Here is a 5718-nt window from a genome sequence, read left to right on the forward strand (position 1 = left end):
TATTGGCTGTTGGTGTTGGACTCCAACCTTTGTCCAAGTTCGTCACTACTTTCAACCTAAGGTTAGGTTTGTTGCTTATTGAGTACATGGGGTCGGTTGTACTCATACTACACTTCTTGCTCTTTGTGTGCAGATTTTCGGATTGCGATGTTGTTGTGTATAGAGGGAGATGGCATTAAAGATGCACCTACGTTCCTGTCATAGCTGCCTCTTATTCTTGATAGCTTTAGAATTTTTAATCTATTCATGTATATTTCAAACAGATGATATATTTATTTCATACCAGCTTTATAAATTCTAAATCTTAGAAGCTCATGATTTGTACTACCAGTCTTTGGGAATTCTTTGTATAAAAAGTTCAGTTATATTATCATTATTTCTCTCAGTAAATCTCATTTGAATTGGATTATTGTTAATTCGCTTACCTAGCGGGTTGGGTTAGGTACAATCACGACTAGTTGAATTTTGGGTCGTGACATTTACACAGTACATTATGGAGGTTATTGGGTGGCAAAGGTGTTCGGAGTGTGTGATCAAACGTCCTACATGAAAAGTAGAAAGGAAAAATAAGTTATTTATAAGGAATTAGATACTCTTAATGTTGTGAGGCCTTTTGGGGAAAATCGTGTGGGCTTGGCCCAAAGAGGACAATGTCATACCATGTTAAGAGTATTTTAGGATCGTTTTAGCCCAACAACTAGTATCAAAGGCAATGGTTTGGCGAGACGAGTATGGAGATGGCGAAGTGATGGCGTATGGCCCGACTTAGTACCTTTGCCCGTCTATGGGCTGATTCACTATCTTTACCCATAGCTTCAAAGACGCATACACAACCTCTCTTTGGGTTTCAATGACAGTAAATACTCTGATCATATAGGTGTCACACAGTTAATCTCCAAATTAGCCAATAAACGATGATGGGTCATGTGGAACTTAGTTCAAGGGGAAGATTATTGGGAGTGTATGAACAAAAGTCTCACATAGAAAGTAAAGAAGAAAAATAAATTACTTATAAGGAATTTGATATTGTTAATGGTGTGAGACCTTTTGGGAAAAACCGTGCGGGCTTGTCCCAAAGCGGACAATATCACACCATGTTAAAAATATCTTTGAGCCGTTTTAACCCAACAAAAGTCATAGCCAGAATTTTAAAGTTTATGAATTCGAGATTCTAACCATTTCAAGTGTCTGGGCTTTTGTAATTGAGAGAGAATTCAAGAATAAAGATTAGCATATAACAAGATAAAAGAATATTCCGAGTATTTCTTTTTTGCTTCTTAGAAGGAAGTCAATCGACGTACAATCAAGAAAGTCCTTAAACATTGATGTTTATGTACTGACATGTGGGTTAATTGATAACGAAATGGGACCCTTAAGCCAGTTGGCAATTTCCAAATTTTCAACAAGTCATTTTCCCCAAGTCTTAAATGAGTTTTGACTCATTGACTATTCAACCTTTCCAAGTGATTTGAGGACAAATACATCGGTTGTTTGTAAGTTAGAGGGACTTGTCACTTGTTAATTTGTTACCTGGTTGTGTGTTAGTTAGATGGACTTGCTTATTATTTTCTAAGATGCACATACAATGCTAAACTAAGTCATTCTTATAGCTTGATACGTAAAGACAGACCCTAGCGAATGAATTAATGTCAAAACGATTTAGACACATACTTATACATGATTGGAACGCCTGACCTTAACTACTCCAATTGTGATGGCTAATGAGTTGTGAATGTTTGTAGAAAATGTGTAAATGCTGATCCAACTCAATTTTATTGTTTTTTTGAAGAGGCCAATCCTGCTATATCTAACATATATAAATTGCTATTATATATATCTAAAAATTTGAAGGAAACTTATAAAAGATGCATGTGTGAGTATTAAAAGGCGCATCCATCAAATGTACACCTTTAAATAATGAGGAAGTATTTGGTTCATCTTGTTTTGTTGATTAGGGTTTTTGGATACTCAGGCCTGCTATAATCGATCTAACTATGGACGGTCCAATGCATGGACATGTTCTGAAAGAGATCCATTTTTGCTCATGAGCTCTTGGCGACTATAGAGAACATAAACTGCAAACCGAAATTATAGAGAAAACCGACCGAATCGAACCAAAAATAGACTGAACCGAATTAGTAAAAATCGAAGAAATCGAACTAATTTTGGTTCGGTTATTGATTTATCAATTAGAAAATCAAAAATCGAACAAATCGAACCGTGGCGACACATCTTAATTTATAAGTGGGCTTGTCTTTCAAATACATCCACCAGTAGTGTAAACAAAACGGTAACCATCCTTCGCGAACCAAGACATCCAAAATATTTGTTATTAGAGTCAATATAACTTTCTTATGACCAAGATGGTGTTGGTGTGCAAACGAAAATCCCATAATGGTAGTGAAAAAGACTGAAAGGCTACACTGTGATCTCTTAATGGTGTGAGGTATTTTGAGAAAAATTGTGCGGACTTGAACATCACATCATGTTAAGAGTATCTTTGAACTGGTTGAGTAGAACAACTGATATTAGAGCGCAGGTTTGACGGAATAAGTATGGCGCTGGAAGATGGTGTGGAGCTCGATTATCTTACCCTTTACGAGCATGGAGATGGGCACACAAGAAGAAGCTAGTTGTGGGTTTCAGGTGCCATAAATACACTAATGATGTGTGTGACATACAGTGAATCTTGAAAATTAACCCTTGAACCGTGATACTTCGCCAAGTGGAACTTGGTTCAAGGGGAAACTTCATGGATTGTTGTAGTAGGTCAGGTAGAATTTAGTTTAACGAGGAGATTGTTGGTGCGAACAAAAGTCTCAAATTAGTAATTGCAAAAACTTGGGAGCTCTTTTAATAGTGTGAGTCATTTAAAAAAAAAAGGGTGAGTTTAATCCAAAATAGACAGTATCATACTATATTAAAAGTATATGCGGTTCGTTTTAGCGTAACAAATGGCATATAAAGTACTAAAGGTGCTCTGTCACCTAAAATACACAAAAAAACATTTTCCTCTCCCTCGTACATTGGTGACCTGTGAATAGTAGGGGTAAAAAGTATAATAAGGTAGGACAAAAGTTGAGCTTACTCATGGTTCTCATGCGTCACATACTCAACTTATGAAGTTTTAGAACTCTATTATGTTATGCAAATTTAGACAATTCAATAAAAAAAGAGCAATAAGAAATTAAGAACGCGAAAGGCTTGAATAGATGGCTTTCAATGCCGAGGTTCAATTTTGTACAAATAACTGATTAAGTCCATCTGATCTCTATTTATTTTATTTTATTTTATTTAATAGTAGGCACAACTTGAAGAAGTAGTCATTATTACGCTGAATAGTTAAAGCCTTTGACCTATTTGTAACTAGAACCCTATTATTACTATTTCATACATATATTTTTTTTATATTTGACTAGCAAATATAATTATTATCGGATTAGCCAAATGTATAACTTATCTTTTTTTGTTGCATCAAGAGAAAAGGCCGTGCTTGCATCTATTCCACGTTTTGTTATGACATTGAATTGGTCAATTGGATATAGAATGACTAGAACTAACATTGTACAAGTATAATTTTTTAACTACATAAGTCCAAAATTTTTTCTTTTCTTTTCTATAAGAAAAGAAAAAGTTCTTTTGGCTTATTTACAAACTTTAAAAAAGAGCAAAAAAATTACACTATTAATCCATATAATCACTCAACAATATGACTAGAAACTTTAACTTTCACTACAAATCAAATTCTCCTCCCGCCCTCTTTTTGTACTTATGGGTTGAATGATTAAAGCGCCCAACTCATAATTAAAGAATTTCAGCCCAGTTTTGAGCAATTCCACCTCCTCACTTTCATTTAAATTCTTTACTTTTAATAAATCCCTATGACCAAAATCTCGGATTCTTTTTTTACCTCAGTAAATGTCGAGAATTTCAAGAATCGATCTGTTACAAAGAGGACAACAACCTCGATTTACCCAAAGCTCTCTTGAACAAACCCTGCAAAATGTGTGCCCACATGGTATGAATGCTGCTCCTTTTTTCCTCTGCATACACACACAACAAACAGTTTCACCCCCTACCCCTTCTTCTTTCTCCATTAATTCTCCCTCATATATCTCCGTTTCTTCTAACAATCTCATCAACGACATTCTTGCTGGTGTCCCGGGTACCGTTCTCGGCCCGTCAATATCGGGCCTCAACGGGCTAGGGCCTTGCCCGGTCTGTTGACCCAGGCTATTGTCAATTGCATTATCTGAACCTTGCTCTGTGACTTCCTCTTGGAAGTGACGTTCGGCGGCCAATGCGGCCGCCAAATTCATCCCGGACCTTCCTCCGGGTATATGACCCAAACATGCTATAGTAGTAGTAGTAGAAGCTGTTTCGGATGGTGTATGAATTATATGATGACCCATCACTTCTTCTATGTCGTCTTCATAGTCCATTATATTTAACGTTGCTGGCAATATACCCAAGTAGGACCCACAACATCCGATTCCTTTTAATCCTAGCCGTTCTGCTAAACTCTTTCGTCGTCTTATAACTCGATCTTCACCGTCCATTTTCTCTCTACGTCAACAATTCACCCTTCGTTCTTGCTGCTATCCTTCTGTTTGACCTTTCCTGCAAATAGAAAACCCAAGATTTCCTATTTCATCCATTTATGCACGTATCTCAAAGCCACAACATAGGATACAACAACTTATGCGTACGTATATATATTTTCACCATCAATATGAAAAATTAGCATTAGTGAACAAATGGAACAAGTATATGCGGCCTTGTATTAATTATGCATCCAATTTAATTCAATATTGTACTATAATTTTAAAAATATAATAATTAAGTTGAACTTATCATACTTGAATTCTGAATTCGTATATAATCATGTATATTTATGAGGAGTGAAAAGGAAAAAGAAAAGGTATATGGAAGAGAAATATACTTACAAAGAGTCGAAAATGAAATTAGTGGTAAGTCAAAAGGCATTGAAAATATATCAAGAAACTACGATATTTGATGGACCAGCAGGTCAGCTACGTAATTTATCCCTCACGCTGAACGATCTTGGCCTGCTCCTTTGATTGAGTAACCCTCCATGAGACCATTACTACTGCCACCAGTCCTTGTCTGATTCAATTAACAAACCTAATTAAGGAAGTGATTAATTAGCATATAAATATGAAGAAGAAAAAATGGAGGAAGAAAACTGAGTTTGTTGGGGTTGATGTAGGAGGGGAGGAGAGAACCAGCTGTTTAGCTATGAATTGGGAAGTCAATGAAATTTGGTTTCTTTGTGGAAAAAGATAAGAGAGACTAGTATATAGTGTTAGGTATAATATTATTCTTCTTCTATATATGAATTAGAAACAAACAAAAAGACAAAATGGAAGGAAGAAAAGAGCAAGAAAAGGAGAATAATTATATTGGTGGGTCTTTAGGGGGATATATTCCGATGGTTTGGGAAAAAAAAATGAATTTATGAATTTCAGATGTCATTGAGTAATTGATTAATTGAATTGTCGAGTTCAAAATTATATATATACACACCTCTCCGTTCCATTTTATCTGATTTTTTGGACTCTTTTTTGTGGTCTATAATATTTGATTTTTCAGATATGAAAAATGAATTAACTCATTTTATTCCGAAGTTGCCCTTGGAGTAAAGATCCTAGGAGTATTTGTTATACTTCCAATGAACAAATTAAGGTTAATATGATA

At 35.4% G+C, this 5718-nt stretch overlaps 1 long non-coding RNA gene across 1 annotated transcript; it reads right to left on the reverse strand.

The window, feature by feature from the left end:
• Nucleotides 1-3547: 3547 nt before the first annotated feature.
• LOC107776466 (uncharacterized) lies at nucleotides 3548-5443 on the reverse strand. The gene is made up of 2 exons (XR_012698818.1): nucleotides 4947-5443; nucleotides 3548-4620 (listed from the first exon to the last, which is right to left on the reverse strand). It is a non-coding gene; the product is annotated as an uncharacterized LOC107776466 (long non-coding RNA).
• Between the last annotated feature and the right edge of the window lie 275 nt (nucleotides 5444-5718).

The sequence above is a fragment of the Nicotiana tabacum genome, chromosome 14, assembly GCF_000715075.1.
Source record: "Nicotiana tabacum cultivar K326 chromosome 14, ASM71507v2, whole genome shotgun sequence".
NCBI lineage: Eukaryota > Viridiplantae > Streptophyta > Magnoliopsida > Solanales > Solanaceae > Nicotiana > Nicotiana tabacum.